Source organism: Triticum aestivum, chromosome 7A (genome assembly GCF_018294505.1).
Source record: "Triticum aestivum cultivar Chinese Spring chromosome 7A, IWGSC CS RefSeq v2.1, whole genome shotgun sequence".
In the NCBI taxonomy this organism is placed as follows: domain Eukaryota; kingdom Viridiplantae; phylum Streptophyta; class Magnoliopsida; order Poales; family Poaceae; genus Triticum; species Triticum aestivum.
The window spans coordinates 132,583,420-132,602,904 of NC_057812.1; the positions used below are offsets into that span (position 1 = coordinate 132,583,420).

General features: G+C 49.5%; 1 long non-coding RNA gene across 3 annotated transcripts; it reads left to right on the plus strand.

The window, feature by feature from the left end:
* The first annotated feature begins 15,096 nt into the window (after positions 1–15,096).
* Positions 15,097–19,253, plus strand: LOC123150194 (uncharacterized). Of its 3 annotated transcripts, none has more exons than XR_006474998.1 (6): positions 15,097–15,732; positions 16,746–16,871; positions 16,993–17,540; positions 18,012–18,133; positions 18,501–18,625; positions 18,772–19,253. It is a non-coding gene; the product is annotated as an uncharacterized lncRNA (long non-coding RNA). The 3 variants fall into 3 exon arrangements; XR_006474999.1 differs by having other exon boundaries at positions 15,102–15,474; positions 15,565–15,732; positions 16,993–18,133; XR_006474997.1 differs by having other exon boundaries at positions 15,104–15,732; positions 16,993–18,133.
* The last annotated feature ends 232 nt before the right edge of the window (positions 19,254–19,485 follow it).

Here is a 19,485-nt window from a genome sequence, read left to right on the forward strand (position 1 = left end):
AATCGACTAGGCCGTGTCCGATCATCGCGTGAGACGGACTAGTCATCAATGGTGAACATCTCATGTTGATCGTATCTTCTATACGACTCATGTTTGACCTTTTGGTCTTCCGTGTTCCGAGGCCATGTTTGTACATGCTAGGCTCGTCAAGTCAACCTAAGTGTTTCGCATGTGTCCCGAGGCCATGTCTGTACATGCTAGGCTCGTCAACACCCGTTGTATTTGAACGTTAGAATCTATCACACCCGATCATCACGTGGTGCTTCGAAACAACGAACCTTCGCAACGGTGCACAGTTAGGGGGAACACTTTTCTTGAAATTTTAGAGAGGGATCATCTTATTTAAGCTACCGTCGTTCTAAGCAAATAAGATGATAAACATCACATGCAATCAAATAGTGACATGATATGGCCAATATCATTTTGCTCCTTTGGATCTCCATCTTCGGGGCTCCATGATCGTCGTTGTCACCGGCATGACACCATGATCTCCATCATCGTGTCTTCTTGAAGTTGTCTCATCATCTATTACTTCTACTACTATGGCTAACTCTTTAGCAATAAAGTAAAGTAATTACATGACATTTATGTTGACACGCAGGTCATAAATAAATTAAGACAACTCCTATGGCTCCTGCCGGTTGTCATACTCATCGACATGCAAGTCGTGATTCCTATTACAAGAACATGATCAATCTCATACATCTCATATATCATTCATCACATCCTTTTGGCCATATCACATCACAAGGCATATGCTGCAAAAACAAGTTAGACGTCCTCTAATTGTTGTTGCAAGTTTTTACGTGGCTGCTATAGGTTTCTAGCAAGAACGTTTCTTACCTACGCGAAAACCACAACGTGATATGCCAATTTCTATTTACCCTTCATAAGGACCGTTTTCATCGAATCCGATCCGACTAAAGTGGGAGAGACAGACACCCGCTAGCCACCTTATGCAACTAGTGCATGTCAGTCGGTGGAACCAGTCTCACGTAAGAGTACGTGTAAGGTCGGTCCGGGCCGCTTCATCCCACGATGCCGCCGAATCAAGATAAGACTAGTAACGACAAGTAAATTGACAAAATCGACGCCCACAACAACTTGTGTTCTACTCGTGCATAGAAACTACGCATAGACCTAGCTCATGATGCCACTGTTGGGGATCGTAGCAGAAATTTAAAATTTTCTACGCATCACCGAGATCAATCTATGGAGTAATCTAGCAACGAGGGGAAGGGGAGTGCATCTACATACCCTTGTAGATCGCTAAGCGGAAGCGTTGCAAGAACGCGGATGAAGGAGTCGTACTCGTAGCGATTCAGATCGCGATTGATTCCGATCTAAGCGCCGAACCACGGCGCCTCCGCGTTCAACACGCGTGCAGCCCGGTGACGTCTCCTACGTCTTGATCCAGCAAGGGGAGAAGGAGAGGTTGGGGAAGACTCCGTCCAGCAGCAGCATGACGGCGTGGTGGTGGTGGAGGAGCACGGAACTCCAGCAAGGCTTCGCCAAGCACTATGAGAGACGAGGAGGGAGAGAGGTAGGGCTGCGCCAAGAGGGGGATGATCTCGTGTGTGTTGCAGCCCCCAATACCTCAAGTATATATAGGGGAAGGGGAGGGGCTGCGCCCCCATCTAGGGTTCCCTCCCTAGGGGTGGCGGCAGCCCCAAAACCCATCTAGGGTTGCGGCCAAGGGGGGAGAGAGAGGAGGCGCACCTAGGGTGGGCCTTAAGGCCCATCTGCCCTAGGGTTTGCCCCCCTCCCCTCTAGGAGGCGCGGCCTTGGTGGGAGGTGCCCCAACCCACCTAGGGGCTGGTCCCTTCCCACTATTGGCCCATGTAGGCCTCCGGGGCTGGTGGCCCCTCCCGGTGGACCCCCGGACCCCTCTGGTGGTCCCGGTACACTATCGGTGATGCCCGGAACACTTCCGGTGGCCAAAACCATACTTCCTATATATTAATCTTTACCTCCGGACCATTCCGGAACTCCTCGTGACGTACGGGATCTCATACGGGACTCCGAACAACATTCGGTAACCGCGTACATAGTTTCCCTATAACCCTAGCATAATCGAACCTTAAGTGTGTAGACCCTACGGGCTCGGGAGTCATGCAGACATGGCCGAGACAACTCTCCGGTTAATAACCAACAGCGGGATCTGGATACCCATGTTGGTTCCCACATGCTCCACGATGATCTCATCAGATGAACCACGATGTCAAGGATTCAATCAATCCCGTATACAATTCCCTTTGTCTATCGGTACGATACTTGCCCAAGATTCGATCGTCGGTATCCCGATACCTTGTTCAATCTCGTTACCGGCAAGTCTCTTTACTCGTTCTGTAACACATCATCCCGTGATCAACTCCTTGGTCACATTGTGCACGTCATGATGATGTCCTACCGAGTGGGCCCAGAGATACCTCTCCGTTTACACGGAGTGACAAATCCCAGTCTCGATTCGTGCCAACCCAACAGAAACTTTCGGAGATACCTGTAGTGTACCTTTATAGCCACCCAGTTACGTTGTGACGTTTGGCGCACCCAAAGAACTCCTACGGTATCCGGGAGTTTCACAATCTCATGGTCTAAGGAAATGATACTTGACATTAGAAAAGCTTTAGCATACGAACTACACGATCTTGTGCTAGGCTTAGGATTGGGTCTTGTCCATCACATCATTCTCCTAATGATGTGATCCCATTATCAACGACATCCAATGTCCATGGTCAGGAAACTGTAACCATCTATTGATCAACGAGCTAGTCAACTAGAGGCTTACTAGGGACATGGTGTTGTCTATGTATCCACACATGTATCTGAGTTTCCTATCAATACAATTCTAGCATGGATAATAAATGATTATCATGAACAATGAAATATAATAATAACTAATTTATTATTGCCTCTAGGGCATATTTCCAACAAGATCGCCCCCGAGGCGTGGACGTGGAGACCGGCGTGACCAGTATGGGAACCATGAGCAGTATGATCACCGAGTCGATCGTGACGGTCGATGTCGAGTGCCCACGCCTCCCCCGAGGAGCGGGTCGTATGTGCCCCGCCAGCAGGATGACAGGCGCCCTCATAGTGGTGGGCGAAGGATTCCAGTCGACCCCAGAGGGCCAGGCTTTGACGCGAGATCCATCCTCGTCCAAGGTCTGGTCGACAGGAACAGGGCTCACCGGGAAGGCCACGACAGAGATGCGCCTGCCAGCAACAGAGTACATATTTCGGGGCTAGAGTGCTTTAGTAGAGCCATCAGGGCTGCCGTGATTGCTCCCAATTTCAGGTTGGTGACTGGAGTCGGTAAATTCACTGGCGAGTCCAAGCCCGATACTTGGCTTGAGGACTACCGAGTGGCCGTCCAGATTGGCGGCGGCAATGATGAAGTGGCCATGAAGCACCTGCCTCTCATGTTGGAGGGCTCGGCCAAAGCGTGGCTAAACCAGCTAGCGCCTAGCAGCATTTACACTTGGGAAGATCTCTCCCGAGTGTTCGTCACCACATTTGAAGGCACATGCAAGCGACCAGCAGGATTGACGGAACTGCGGTCTTGTGTGCAAAAGCCGAATGAAACTTTGAGGGATTACATCCAGAGATGGATCACGTTACATCACTCGGTGGAGAATGTGCCTGACCACCAAGCAGTTTGTGCCTTCAAGGAAGGCGTCAAATACAGAGAACTGAATTTGAAATTCGGTCGAACCAGAGATATGTCCCTGAATCGGATGATGGAGATTGCCACCAAGTACGCTAACGGCGAAGATGAGGATCGACTTAGGAGTGGAAAGCTCAAGTCAGTCGCCCAAGAAACCGGAGGCAATTCTAGTCGGAAACAGAAGCGGAAAGTCGAGCCAGCGGCTCCCGGGGAAGCCTTAGCTTTGGCCCAAGGAAAGTCTAAAGGGAAACCTAAAGGGCCTTGGAACCCCAAAAAGGTTAAAGACCAGGAGGGAAATGATGTGTTGGACTTACCGTGTCTCGTCCACACGAAGAAAGATGAAGAGGGTAATTTTATTTACCCGAAACATACCACTCGGCAGTGTCGACTCTTGATCCAGTAGTTCCAGGGCAAGCAGCCCAAGGGAAAGGAAAAGGAGACAAACAAGGTTGAGGACAAAGAGGACAGTGATGACGGATATCCTCAAGTCAATTCCACCCTGATGATTTTTGCTGATGTTGAGAGCAAAAGTCGACTGAAAGTTATTAACCGAGAGGTGAATATGGTTGCTCTGGCGACACCTAGTTACCTGAAATGGTCTCAAATTGCCATAACATTCGACCAGTCCGACCACCCAACGCACATCACCACCCCTGGGAGGCAAGCTTTGGTGGTCGACCCAGTTGTTGAAGGCACTCGACTGACCAAAGTCCTGATGGATGGTGGCAGTGGTTTGAACATATTATACGCTGATACGTTGAAGGGGATGGGCATTCCGATGTCCAGACTCAGTGCCAGCAACATGAGCTTCCATGGAGTCATTCCTGGGAAGAAGGCTGAATCATTCGGCCAGATTGCTCTTGATGTGGTTTTCGGTGATTCCAAGAATTACCGCAAAGAAAAATTGACATTTGAAGTTGTAGACTTCCAGAGTGCCTATCACGCTATTTTGGGCAGGCCGGCTTATGCACGCTTCATGGCCCGACCATGTTACGTGTATCTCAAATTGAAGATGCCTGGCCCCAAAGGTGTGATCACCATTACGGGCAATCGGAAGAAAGCGGAAGAATGTTTTTAGAAGGGTTCGAAGATCGCCGACGCACAGATGGCAGTGGTGGAGTTGCAGGAATACCAGAAGACTGCAGACCTGAGTGATCTATTGCGAGCCAAGAAGCCCGCTACAGAGTCAACTTTCCAGTCGACTGGCGACACGAAGACAGCTCACATCCACCCGACCGACCCCAGCGCCGCCTCGACTCATATCTCAACAACACTCGACTCCAAATAGGAAGAAGCGCTCATCCAGTTCCTCCGTGAGAACTGGGACATCTTCGCCTGAAGCCTTCTGACATGCCAGGTGTTCCTAGGGAGCTGGCTGAGCACCGCCTGAGAGTCGACTCAAAAGTAAAACCTATCAAGGAACATCTTCGATGGTCCGCCGTCCAAAAGAGAAAATCTATTGGCGAAGAGGTGGCTCGGCTTTTAGCAGCGGAGTTCATCCAAGAAATCTACCACTCCGAGTGGCTCGCCAACGTGGTCATGGTCCCCAAGAAGGACAAGTCACTTCGCATGTGCATTGACTTTAAACATATCAATCGGGCTTGCCCGAAAGATCATTTTCCTCTCCCCCGCATCGACCAAATAGTCGACTCGACTGCGGGATGTGAGCGTCTGTCTTTCTTAGACGCCTATTCCGGTACCATCAGATCCGTCTGTATGGACCTGACGAGATCAAGACAGCTTTCATCACTCCATTTGGGTGCTTCTGTTATGTTACCATGCCGTTCGGCCTCAAGAATGCTGGAGCCACATTCATGAGGATGATTCAGAAGTGTTTACTCACTCAAATCAGTCGGAACGTGGAAGCATACATGGATGATATTGTGGTCAAGTCACGGAAGGGTTCCGACCTGCTGACTGACCTTGCTGAAACCTTTGCCAACCTCAGGAGGTATGATATCAAGCTTAATCCATCAAAGTGTACATTCGGAGTCCCTGGCGGAAAGTTACTCGGCTTTCTCGTTTCCGAACGGGGAATCAACGCCAATCCAGAAAAGGTTGGCTACTCCGAATGAAAAGCCCTGTGCGAGTGCACGACGTCCAGAAGCTTACTGGTTGTTTGGCCGCCCTAAGTCGATTCATATCTCGTCTCGGTGAAAAGGCATTACCTCTTTACCGATTGATGAAGAAATCCGACAAGTTCGAGTGGACTCCCGAAGCTGATGCAGCGTTTGCAGAGCTCAAAGCTCTGCTCTCCACCCAGCCGGTGCTTGCTGCCCCAATCAGCAAAGAGCCTTTGCTGCTTTACGTTGCCGCCACAGGACAAGTCGTCAGTACGGTACTTACGGTCGAGCGGGAAGAACAAGGGAAAACCTTCAAAGTTCAGCGCCCAGTATATTATATTTCTGAAGTCTTGACCCCATCGAAGCAAAGATATCCTCACTATCAGAAGCTTGTATATGGGATTTATATGCCCACCAAGAAAGTTGCTCACTACTTCTCTGATCATTTCATTATAGTCATCAGCGACGCTCCATTATTAGAGATCCTGCATAACAGGGATGCAACTGGTCGAGTGGCAAAATGGGCGATTGAACTCCTTCCCCTTGATATCAAGTTTGAGGCAAAGAAAGCTATCAAGTCCCAAGCAATCGCAGATTTCGTCGCCGAGTGGATTGAACAGCAACTGCCGACTCAGATTCACTCGGAGCATTGGACTATGTTTTTCGACGGCTCCAAGATGCTTAGTGGTTCCGGTGCCGGAGTGGTGTTGGTCTCCCCCAGAGGATATAAACTCAGATATGTTCTTCAAATCCATTTTGATTCCTCCAATAACGAGGCAGAATATGAAGCACTTTTATATGGGTTGCGCATGGCCATCTCACTCGGCGTCTGTCGCCTCATGGTCTTTGGCGACTCAGATTTGGTGGTTAATCAGGTGATGAAGGAGTGGGATGTCAGAAGTCCAGCCATGACTGGTTATTGCAATGTAGTGAGAAAGCCGGAGAAGAAATTCGAGGGGTTAGAGCTTCATCACATACCCCGACTGAAAAATCAAGCAGCTGATGATTTGGCAAAAATAGGTTCCAAAAGAGAAGCCATTCCCAGCAATGTGTTTTTGGAACACATCCACACACCATCAGTCCAGGAGGATCCCTTCACGGAAGAGGCCCCGCAGCCAAAAAGCGCCACGGATCCGACTGAAGTTGAAGTTCCAGCTATGGTCAATCTGATAATGGAAGTGCTGGTTATCACTCCCGTCTGGACAGAACCGTACATCACGTACATCCTAAGGAAAGAACTCCCAGAAGACGAGGAAGAGGCTCGACAGATCGTCCGTCGATCCAAGGCCTTTACAGTCATAAAGGGACAGTTATATAGGGAAAGCGCGACTGGGGTCGGCCAAAAGTGTATCACACCAGAAGAAGGTCGGATGATCCTTGACGATATCCACTCGGGGACCTGTGGTCATCATGCGTCCTCTCGGACCATTGTGGCTAAAGCATACCGAGCGGGGTTCTACTGGCCAAGGGCCAATGAGATGGCTAAAGAGATAGTCGATAAATGTGAAGGGTGTCAGTATTACTCCAATATGCCGCACAAGCCCGCGTCAGCCCTGAAAACCATTCCACTCGTCTGGCCCTTCGTTGTTTGGGGGCTGGACATGGTTGGGCCACTGAGAACAGGCAGGAGCGGCTTCACTCATGTGCTGGTAGCAGTCGACAAGTTCACCAAATGGATTGAAGCCAAGCCTATCAAGAATCTCGATGCTTGCACCGCTATCAGTTTCATCAGAGAGTTGATATTCAGATATGGAGTTCCGCATAGTATCATCACAGACAATGGGTCAAACTTTGATTCCGACAAGTTCAGGGCCTTTTGCGCCTCTCAGGGCACTCGGGTCGACTATGCTTCGGTCGCTCACCCCCAGTCGAATGGACAAGCAGAAAGGGCAAATGGCCTAATTCTCAAAGGACTGAAACCCCGATTAATGCGTGATCTCAAGCACACAACAGGTGCATGGGTTGACGAGCTCCCATCAGTCCTTTGGGGATTGAGGACAACCCCGAATCGATCGACCGGAAGAACCCCATTCTTTCTGGTCTACGGAGCCGAGGCAGTCTTACCGAGTGACCTGCTTCACAACGCTCCAAGAGTCGAGCTCTACTCAGAAGATGAAGCAGAACAAGCCCGGCAGGACGCAGTCGACCTCCTAGAAGAAGAAAGAGAAATGGGCCTGATCCGATCGACCATCTATCAGCAATACTTGCGTCGATTCCATGCCAGAAACGTGAAGAGCCGAGCCTTCCAAGAAGGAGACTTAGTCCTTCGAGTGAATCAGCAGAAACCACACAAGCTTGCTCCTACTTGGGAAGGCCCCTTCATAGTCACCAGAGTCCTCCACAATGGAGCATACCACCTCTACAATGTCGATCACCAGATTGATGAGCCACGAGACTGGAATGCGGAGCTACTCCGCCCCTTTTATACTTGAATTCTCACTCGGATGAGATGTAATAAGAAAAACTCTTGTAGTTTATTTATCAAAAGACAAGAGCGTTATAATTTTCCCAGTGATCATTATTGTTTTTGTTTGCGTAAGAAATCCCCCAGTGGGTGGCTTAGCCGCGAATCCGCTTCGCCTAAGTTTGAAAAAATCCTACCGAGCGGAGAGCAATCCTCCCACTCGGGGGCTTAGCTGCAGTCCAGTACTCGCCTAAGTTCTCTCACTTGAGGACTTAGTTGCAGTCAGGCACTCGCCTAAGTTTGAAAAAATCCTACCGAGTGGAGAGCAATCCTCCCACTCGGGGGCTTAGCTGCAGTCCAGTACTCGCCTAAGTTCTCTCACTTGAGGACTTAGCTGCAGTCAGGCACTCGCCTAAGTTTGAAAAAATCCTACCGAGTGGAGGGCAATCCTCCCACTCAGGGGCTTAGCTGCAGTCCAGTACTCTCCTAAGTTCTCTACTTGAGGACTTAGCTGCAGTCAGGCACTCGCCTAAGTTTGAAAAAATCCTACCGAGTGGAGAGCAATCCTCCCACTCGGGGGCTTAGCTGCAGTCCAGTACTCGCCTAAGTTCCCTCACTTGAGGACTTGGCTGCAGTCAGGCACTCGCCTAAGTTTGAAAAAATCCTACCGAGTGGAGAGCAGTCCTCCCACTCGGGGGCTTAGCTGCAGTCCAGTACTCGCCGAAGTTCTCTCACTTGAGGACTTAGCTACAGTCAGGCACTCGCCTAAGTTTGAAAAAATCCTACCGAGTGGAGAGCAGTCCTCCCACTCGGGGGCTTAGCTGCAGTCCAGTACTCGCCTAAATTCTCTCACTTGAGGACTTAGCTGCAGTCCAGCACTCGCATAAGTTTGAAAAAATCCTACCGAGTGGAGAGCAGTCCTCCCACTCGGGGGCTTAGCTGCGGTCCAGTACTCGCCTAAGTTCTCTCACTTGAGGACTTAGCTGCAGTCAGGCACTCGCCTAAGTTTGAAAAAATCCTACCGAGTGGAGAGCGATCCTCTCACTCGGGGGCTTAGCTGCAGTCCAGTACTCGCCTAAGTTCTCCCAAACACATCTGAATCCTCAAGGACGACGAGGGGCGGGTCGAATGCCACCTTCTCCTGGAGAGCTTCGCCACAAATACAATGCGCGATTCATCCCGCTCTACAGTAACGAAGTATGGGTCGACTGCCACCTTCTCCTGGAGAGCTTCGCCACAAATACAATGTGCGCTCCGTCCCACTCTGCAGTAACAGGGTGTGGGTCGACCACCGCCTGCCCCTGGGGAGCTTCGCCACAAATACAAGACATGGGTCGACTGCTTCCCCCTCCTTCGGAGCTGCGCTGCGAATACAGAAAGTTGTCTCGAATAAAGATTGGGTTCACTCAGCAGGAGATTCATAAAGATATTCAACGGTAAACCAAGTTCAGATAAAATTCTAAAGGTTCTGGATCACGGATCGAGGTACTCGGGCATGCAGCCCGAAAAAGTTTAATGGTTACAAAAACCACTCGGCATTCCGAGGAAAATTTAAGGTAGGACACAAGAGTTTGTTCACTCCACGGGAGGAGGGCTGGCAGGCTCAACGAACTCGTCCAGGTCGACGCCATCGGCAATCCGAGTGGCGGCAGCTATGAAGGTCTCCATAAAAGTTCGGAAGTCGTGCTTCTGGGTGTTTGCGACGTTGATTGCGGCCAGCTTGTCTTGTCGCACCTCCTTGCAGTGGACACGAACCAAGGACAGAGCCACATCAGCGCCACAACAAGCAGAAGACTTCTTCCACTCCTGCACTCGGTCAGGGATTCCGTTATGTCGAGCCATCAGAGACTCAAGATCGTTTTGGAGCGTAGCCTCTGGCCAGAGTGCCGGGTCGATCCATGACATGGCGACCTTCAGTCGAGCCAAGTAGTCCACGGCACCGTCGATGCGAGATTCCAGTCGGAGCAGATTCATGGCAGTTTCATCTTTCACTGGAGAGTTGATTGGATCCAAACCTGGTTCGATCCTCCCAGTCTCTTCTTCAAAGTTCTGGCAAAAATCTGCATTCACGATCCAAGGATAAGTCAATCTTCATACACTGAGTCGACACAAAAAAATCAGTCGGAACTAAATGTGCACCTTCAAGCTTGATATACAACTTCTTGGCAAGGCTCCTCAGGTAGCTCTCCAGATCATCCCTCCTACGAGTGATGCCTTCCATCTTTTCGCTCAGGTTGAGGTTTTCCTTCTTCCAGCGTGCACACTCCCTGTTGGCTTCATTCAGAGCAGTCTTCAGCCTGGTATTCTCTTCTTCCAACTGGCCGATTGAAGCCAGCTTCTGTCCGGCCAGAGTGGTCCTGTCGTCAGCCTCCTTTTGGGCAGCAGCCAAATCCTGATCTTTTTTCGCCAAAGCTTCCCTTAGTTTTTCTACAAAGAAATGATGATTGATTCAGAAATAGCAGAAGGATGCTCGAGCTGAAAACTGACCAATCGACAAACTTGTCTTACCAGCGGTGCTGTCTCTGACCGTCTGCAGTTCTGTCCTGGCCAGCTCCAAGTCAAGTTTCAGTTGAATCTGCTGCCTCTCCAAATCAGTGAAGCGAGCTCCAAGATCATAAGATTTCTGAAATCAAAGGGGAGAAATTATTCCATAGCAAAAACGACAAATACTAAGACTATAGTCGACTGCCCGCAGTCCACCGTAGTCTCGGGGACTACACCCAGTGGGTGCACTTTGCGTGCCCCCACCGGTTCTGATTCCACTCGACCGGCCCGCCGGAGTCGAGTTCAAAAAAAGAGAGACAAAGTAGAACTCAGACCACAGTCGACTGCTAGCAGTCGACCGCGGTCTCGGGGACTACACCCAGTGGGTGCACTTTGCGTGCCCCCACCGGTTCTGATCCCACTCGACCGGATCGAGCGGAAGAAACAAACTACCAGTTCAGTTTTACTCGACAAAATACAAAGACTACGGTCGACTGCCAGCAGTCCGCCGTAGCCTCGGGGACTACACCCAGTGGGTGCACTCAGCGTGCCCCCACTAGTCCAAAAAATTCAATCGACACACCCAGTGGGTGTACAGATGGAAAGATTTTCGGAAAGAATCTTCAGATAGCATATCCTAACAGAACAAGCGGTGACCAACTAACCTGAACATTGCTCTGGAGAGCCGAGCTGGCATCATAGGCGGCTTGGCTGGCGTCCCACACCGTCTTCATCTTCTCCATCATAATGCCCGACTGGCGTATGGCTTCCCTAGCAGCATTCACCTCGTCCTCCGGGACATGATGGGTTGCAAAAAGTGAAGGCGGGTCGACAGGGGCCTGAGCAGTCGAAGAAGAAGGCAAGGCACTCCACAGGGGCTCCGCGAAGGTAACAGAACCCCGATTGACGTCACCAGTGTCCTGAACGACTGGTTCCACCCTCGGCGTCGACTGCAGCGCCTCACTTACAGGAGCTCGCCTACTCTTCCTCGTCAAAGACCTCTCGGGCTCTTCATCATCATCAGGGAGGTCAATAATGTTGAGAGCTGTACAAAGTTCAAATTGCCAAAATCACGTCACCCAGTGATGCACGATGCAGTTGAATCGACCAAAGAAAGATAGTATGGCAGAAATCATACCCGGATTAGAAGTGACTGCATCCTCCATCACCTCATCATCATCCCTATAAGCTGAGGTCCCGGAAGTGGCAGCGCTAACAATTCCAAAGTTTGTCCAGTTAAAACAAGAAAAACAAACAGTGCGGAGCGTCGAGTGAATATAAGGAGAGACACTCACGCGGAGGTGACAGGGATATCGATCTTGATCTTTGGCAGCGCCTTCCGAGTCTTCGGCTCTTCAACTTTGGGGTGCTTTGGCGCCTTCTCAGTCGGGGTTGGTGAAGAGACCCGAGGACACTTCGAAGACTGACCAGCTTGAGCAGTTGCCTTGTCGCGGGCACTCGGCCGTTCTTGGTCAAGCTTGAATCGTCTCTCTATGTGAGGAGGCGACTCGACTTCCTCCCCATCACTTGAGTCGTCACTTCCACCATCCCCTTCACCATCGGAAGTCCACTCACCACTTTTGCCACCACTCGCCTCGCCTTCCAGAGCTTGCTCTTGCTCCCCGTTGGACATTGAATACATTTCAATAATGGCCTGAAAGAAAGCAGGGAGAACAAAGTCAGTCGACGCAATACAAACAGCTGCGCGAGTGAATTCCGATTACAAGCAAAAACTCAGAATCAGACCTGCTCTGGTGCACGCGACTGGTCGAATGGGGGAGCTCTCCTGGCTCCTCTGGGATTGTCCTTGTTCCCGGTAATGCTCGACATCCACTTCTCCAGCGTGTCGTCATCGACCTCCTCCGGGTGGATCCGAGTGGAGTCTTCTAGACCCGAATAAATCCACATCGGGTGGTCTCGGGCTTGGAGAGGCTGGATGCGCCGCTGAAGGAAGACCTCCAAGAGATCCATACCAGTGACCCCGTCACGAATGAGCTGGACCACTCGGTTGACCAACACCTTCACGTGCGCCTTCTCCTCCGGGAGCACCTTCAAAGGGGAGGGTTTTTCCACTCGGTCCATGGTAAAGGGAGGGAGGCCAGTCGATTGCCCCGGCGTCGACTGGTCTTTGCAGTAGAACCAGGTCGACTGCCATCCGTGAATTGAATCGGGAAGAATCATGGCCGGAAAGGTGCTTTTTCCTCTCGTCTAGATGCCAAGACCCCCACACATCTGGATCACTTGGGTCCTCTCGTCACTCGGATTAGCCTTTTTCACTGTCTGGGAGCGACAAGTGAAAATATGCTTGAAAAGACCCCAGTGAGGTCGACAACCCAATAAGTTCTCACACAAGGAAATGAACGCGGCAAGATAAACGATTGAGTTGGGGGTAAAATGGTGGAGTTGAGCCCCAAAGAAGTTCAGAAACCCTCGGAAGAAAGGATGAGGAGGCAAGGAAAACCTACGGTCGACGTGGGTGGCAAGAAAAACGCGCTCACCCTCCCAGGGTTGCGGCTCAAAAATATTGTCATTGCTTTGATCAGGCTCCATCTTCCCCACAGATCTTTTACAAGGTACTTTTGTTCCTTTGTCGAGATAGCCCAATTGTTTCCCGTGTAATCCAAAATATATTGATGTTAGTGATAATTTGGAGACGCATATATTCCTGATTTTATGGGTACAAAACAAGCTAAGTAAGACACTCAATTCATCCGCGCATAATCTGCGTGCTATAGCATCCATTGAGCAGTAGCTATTTCTCAATTGTTTGAGAATAGCAAACGTGTATACTGGTAGATAGAAAAATACTGACGGTTCAGTTGAGAGTTTGATCAAACGATCGAGCAGCAGTACAGCCACCGCCCCCCCCCCCCCCCCCCCCCCCCCCCCCCCCCCGCAGCCCCCGCGTTGTCCGCTCGGGCGACTTGGGAGGCGACTAGGGTTTCCGCCCAGCGCCGCCACCCCTCACCTCCTTCCCCCTCGTCGCCACCCGAAGTGGCCGCCGGCAAGCCATGCGCGGTCGCCGGTGACGGTGGCGGCGAGGCCCTGCTCGCTCCGTTCCTGGCGGAGGACTCTGGATCTGGGGCAGCGGCCCTTGGCGCGGCGGCGGCGCCCTCCCGGCTGGCGGTGTCCGTGGGTGGTCCTAGCCGGCGTTCCCGACCACGCGGGTGGTGGGACTGCGGCGGGTGGTGGCCCCGGCGTGGAGATCCTCCTCCTCGTCAGATCTGAGGTTAGACTCCCCTCCCCTTCAGCTCCCTCATCCTTGCCGGTTCCAGCAGCTTCGGTCTCCGGATTGGTGTGGATGGGTGCCCGGTGGTGCGGTTTTGGGACCGTGGGAAAACCACTGGTCGGCTGGTCCGGCCCGGCAGCAGTGACGCCCTTGGGCGCCGCCCTTCCTCCTTGGAGGTGTAGCTGAGATCCCAACCCTATCCACCCCCGCTCCCCTCCCGGGTGAAAGCCCAAAATCCTTCTTGGATTGGGCGGTGACGGCGCGCTGCGCGTTGTGCCCTCCTTGGGGGCGCCGCCTGGGGAGTGTGCGTTCGGGTGAGGGGCGACAAAGGTGGAGTTTTTGGGCGGCCCTGGTTATCAGGTGGCAGTGGTTGATCTGGCTCGCAGGGAAGTCTGTCCCCGCTCCCCTCAAGTGCGGTGCTCCTTGGCGGTGGCGTGTCTAGCTCAGCTCCGGCGGTACGGCGTCTGCGATCCGGCGGTAGGGGATAGGGTTCCTCTTCCCGGCAGTAGCAGCACGTCCCTGGCCGTGGACGCCCGGTGTTTCTCTTCAGCGGCCGACGACTCCTGCTCCTCGTCGTTCTGCGGCCTCTCCTGATGTCCTTGTTGCTCGTCCTTCAGTGGCTCCTCCCGGTGGCTTTCCCGCTGTTTTTCAGGTGTCCTGGGTTGCTTCGGTGTGTCAGATGAGGTGTGCTCATGTCCTAGGAGGATGTGCTCTGTGACTATTCCAGGACTCGAGGACGGCATCTCTCATGCTCTAGGGTGAGCGTCTCTCATGTCCGTCGGCGGCGCCTTTCGATCCAAGGCGAGAGGGAAGGGTCCCTCTACGGCGAGAGCAAAGGAAGATGCTTGATTTCCTCCAACCTTAGACTCGATCATGTCCACAACTCCACTTTGTTTCTGCAGGTCCTCGTTGTGCTCATGCTGCTCGCAATTCTCGGTTCTTGTTTGCTGCGGTCGGCAGCGTGTACTAGCTTGGGCTTCTCTTTTTGTTTTGAGCTAGTATTCGGCGTTGAGTTGTAAGCTTCCTAGGGTGCTCCCTTGTATCGTTCGGCCATTGTGCTTGTTCCTGTGTTGTAATTCCTGGCCGGTTGATGGCTTTGTTAATTCAAAACCGGGCTCGTCGCGAGCCTTCGTTCTAAAAAAAAGATAGAAAAATACTACGAGCATATTGGAAATCTCATTACTCCGGCCAGTGGCGGAGCCATGACCGGCCTAGGCCCCAGGCCACCCACGGGCCAGACATCCAAAACAACAAGGTGCGCATCATGGGCGTACGCTCGCGCTATCCACCTAGGCAATTTTTACTGTCGCGATTTTACTGTTCCGACGGAGGAAAGAAACAGAACGCCGGCGCCCTCGCAGTCGCAGCCCGCACCCAGCGCTCTCTTTCCTTTTCTCCTCCCAGCTCCAGCTAGGGTTGCCGCCACCGCCTCCTTCGGTCCTCCCATCCCCATCCTTCGCCGCAACAACGACCGCAGAGGAGCAGAGTGGCCGGCGGCAGATCGGCGCAAATCAGAGCGAAGTCGGCGCGGCGGCCGGGCGCGATCTGGAGAACCAGTGGTGTTCTCTTTCGAAATCTCCTAGCACCGGCCCCTCCACTTCTCTCCTCCTCATCTCCTGGCGTGCACGTATCTTATCTTTCTCCCTCCTCTCCCGCTGCAATTCCATGTGTGTGTTCGTTGCTAATCAGTGTGTGTTCTATGAATCCAATCCTTTAGTCTGCAGTGGGTGCTTTGGGGTTTCTGTGGGAAAAAGGAGAGGATCTGTGATGCGTAGATTGCCGGGTTGCACCACTACGCTCGCGACGGCTTCGCGGACCAGCTGCCGGAGATCGTCGAGGCCACCAGGGGCAAGGAACCCTCGTCTTGCAGTGCGCCTTCAGCCAGGTGAGGTCATCCTTCTTCAAAATTCATCTCATGTATGTACCTTCTTGATTCCTCCAATATAACTTGCTAAGCCAAGCAAGGTAGTAGTATACTAGAAGAAAATTACTTTTTGTAGATGCCCATAGGTAACAGAAAGCGACGAGTTGTCAGGATCAACAGATGACCTGTGGAGCTTCATATTCAGTTATTTGTTAGCTACTTGCTTGCTTCAAATGTCTACATACTATAGGAATTAAGGTTCTGCTGTCTCTATTTCATAGATTTTATTGTATATACATACCGATAACTTCAGCATGAGAGCAAGAAGTTGGAGCAGATGCAACAACACATTCAGTTGTTGCACTGTATAGATGCATGTTTTTGTAGATGATTGTTCACCTTTTAATCAATTTCCTTATAGTTGTAGTTCAGACTTCAGACACAACTTTCCATGTTGTCAACCAGAAAAAAACAATTTATTGGAACCATTAGATTTATTAGTAGATGTATCATTATATTCAGGGGCGGAGCCAGGGGGGACGAGCAGGGGCCTGGCCCCCCCCCAATGATCGACAATTTTAGTAGCAGCGATGAGTAATTACCAACGAGATTAGATCAATATATGTACTCGGCCCCCCTATACTCGAATCCTGGCTCCGCCACTGATTATATTTCTACAGGGGATAAACTAAAGCAAAGAAACCAATCCTTTTTAATTCATGTAAAGTTCATGTCTGTAATGAGGTGGCACTCTTAAAAGGTGAAAATTATGCAATATTATCCCCTTTCTTTTGTCAGTTCTAAATATTTTTTGTGGTTCATACTCTGCCAATGAATCTCATATTCTGATACTCGGCTATCAAACCCATTAAGCTACGCGGAAGGGGCGCTTGTTTGGCTATGTGATTATCTCTGAGTGGAGTATGATTAGTGTTTGATTTTTGCACAGATTTATTTCGTTTGATCTTATATCAATTTAGATAGGCTATACATCGGGACCTTTTGTTCTGACCAGAGTTGATGATTTATCTCAGGATACAGTTGATGATGTAGTTGGAGATGGATGGTTCTTACTAAGATACATCTGTATATGTATGTGGTTTTGCTTCGGTTGAAGATATATGTGTGCCTTAAAGACATATCAGAAGTCAAATTTCTAGGTACGTAGTCAGTGATTACTCCCTCTTATATTTCTTTACGGAGGGCTTATATTTCTTTAAGGAGGGAGTATGTATTAATGATTGTTGGCAACTCCTATCTTACTGATGACTCCTCTTGTAGGTAAAATCTGATCAAGACTACTAGACGATCCAAGTGGAAAACTATTTCACTTTCAACTTGTATATCATGTCTGACCACGGAAGGTTATATGGTAATATTGAATTCAAAAAGATGGATGCCAACTATTTAAAACACGCCTCTCACAAAAAAGTATAAATGGATTGGTAACTTGAGTCATGGGATTGGTGAGATTAGTTCGCAATCTCTTGAATTGGGTGAATTTCATCACAAGAAAGAAGAAGGAAATTGGTAATAGTAAATTGGATGTTATACTGTTTCTTACCTGACATCCTTTTGTTCTGGCTTGTGACTTTTGGAGCTGTTGAATGGCCTTTGTTGTAAGTGAATGTCTTGATTAGTAAACTTAGGTGTATTGCTTAGGTAGGGTGAACATTATGTACTTGTTTCCTTCCACTGCTTGTTTTTCCCTTCTTTTTCTCACAGTGGTTTGCTGGTGCTCCTCACTAGCTTGCAGGCATTGACTCCGTCGCTGCCTATTCGGCGGATTGAGGCACCCGTTCATCACATGCGAGCTTTGAGATTATTTGGTAATCATTGTTCTTCTGTTTCCTATTCCTTTGGTGTCATTTCAGAGGTGCACTAGAACATGCAAGCATTTCAAAGGATTAGAAATGTTTGTCTAGAGTAGAGTGCCCCCTTTTATCTTGGTATATGTACAGTGCTCGATGCATTAGTGTGGCCTAAAATGTTTGAATCTTCAAATGTTTTGGAAAATTATTTTTATATTCAGATGACTCAATGCTAAAATGTTTGACTCGATGTCTTAGTTGTAGTACTGATTAGAGTTTACATGAGAAAATACTTACGCTTGGGAATCTACCTCACGCTGTCACGCACCTTCCTAATGTCTCTCCTCTTCACGTTGGTACTGCTGTGTATGTATACGTTTTACTGTCAATCTCCCTCGTCTTTTACACTTTTTAATGCATAATAATGAATTTCGGCATACGAGCTCGTTATTGGCCACACAAAGACTAAAAGCTATGTCGAGTATGTAGATGCATCGACCATAGTATCTGGTTCCACTGACAACTCGTTCAAGCTTTGGGACTTGTCTATGAATCAAGCAAGAGTAATTGACAATCCAATTCAGACTTCTACAGGGCATATAAATACAAAGGTTAGATATCCTCCATCGATTTTTGTTCTAGCTGTACTTGCACATACTTGTTCTCTCCTCAGGGTATTGTTCCAGAAATGATTATAATCAAGTACTCCATACAACCATTATCAACTCTTAATTTGATTTCTGTGCCCTTGAATCATGGCATGTTTACCTTTTGTCATGCATATTCAGTTACAGTTGTATTATCAACTCTTGCACTGCCGATACATTAGTCGGGTTAGGCGGGAACTTTATTACTCCCTCCATTAAAAGTTTCAGCATGCCCAATATTAGGTCTTTGCTTCAAACATTGTTGGTTAATCGAGCCGAGACTTTGGCACCATGAACGGCGGCTTCCTTCTGATGTTTGATTTGGTTCTAGATTGCAGATTATTGACAGATATTTCTGTGTACTGTCTGCCCAGACACTTCCGAAAGTCGAACAGAAATGGCGAAGAACTCCCACGAGAGATGTACACATTATTATGAATGATGGGCAGCTAATCGGTTAGTAGGCTATTCATTGTGAAAAAAGTAGCATGTACAGATTATTGCTAGGATTCAGAGTGACATTTTGTACTTTTTGAAGTGGACAATTATTCTGTTATAGACAAAGGTTCAGCTCATGTACTTAACACAATCTCGCATCACAGGCGGAGTTGGTGTTCTTTGCGACAGTGGCATTGCTGGTGGCTGTAGAGAAAGCTCTCTTATACATGTGCACTGTCCGTTATGCATTTCTGTAATGCTGTCTTATTTTTCCCAGCAGGAAGATGCATTTGTGTATGTGCATTGCCTGTAACGCATTTCTGTTGCCATATCATTTGGGTTGTTTGTCTTCTCACTAAACTAAGCCTAGTGTGATACAATCATGTTAACAAATGTGGCAGCTTGATTAGCACGCACAATCTTGCCTCTAGAGGCGCCACCAGGTGGCGCCCCAGCCACTAGTGAAACTATCAAATAGTGTCATAGTTCTATGGTCATCAAAGGATTTTAGTGTCAGCCCGCCCGGCTTGCCCCTGCTCCCGGCAATATACTGTAGAAATGAGATAGCAGAAATGTCGGAACCAGGGGCTACTGCATCAATGGATTACAAACTCTGCAATTTTCTGAATTATTGTTCCACCCGTGATATTCTCCTTGCGTACTCCCACCGACACTTATTTTTGGACGGGAGGTAGTACTACTTTATCTAGTTATTCCATCAAACACAATCGTAGTGGATTACCCCTTGATTTGTAGTGTCAACATTAATTTTTGTTAATCGCCCGCACTAAGGCCTCCTTTGGTTTGGAGGAATTTCAAAGGAATTATATAGGATAGGATTCTTGTTGAAATTTTTTCTTTAAAGCCCTTTGGTTCAT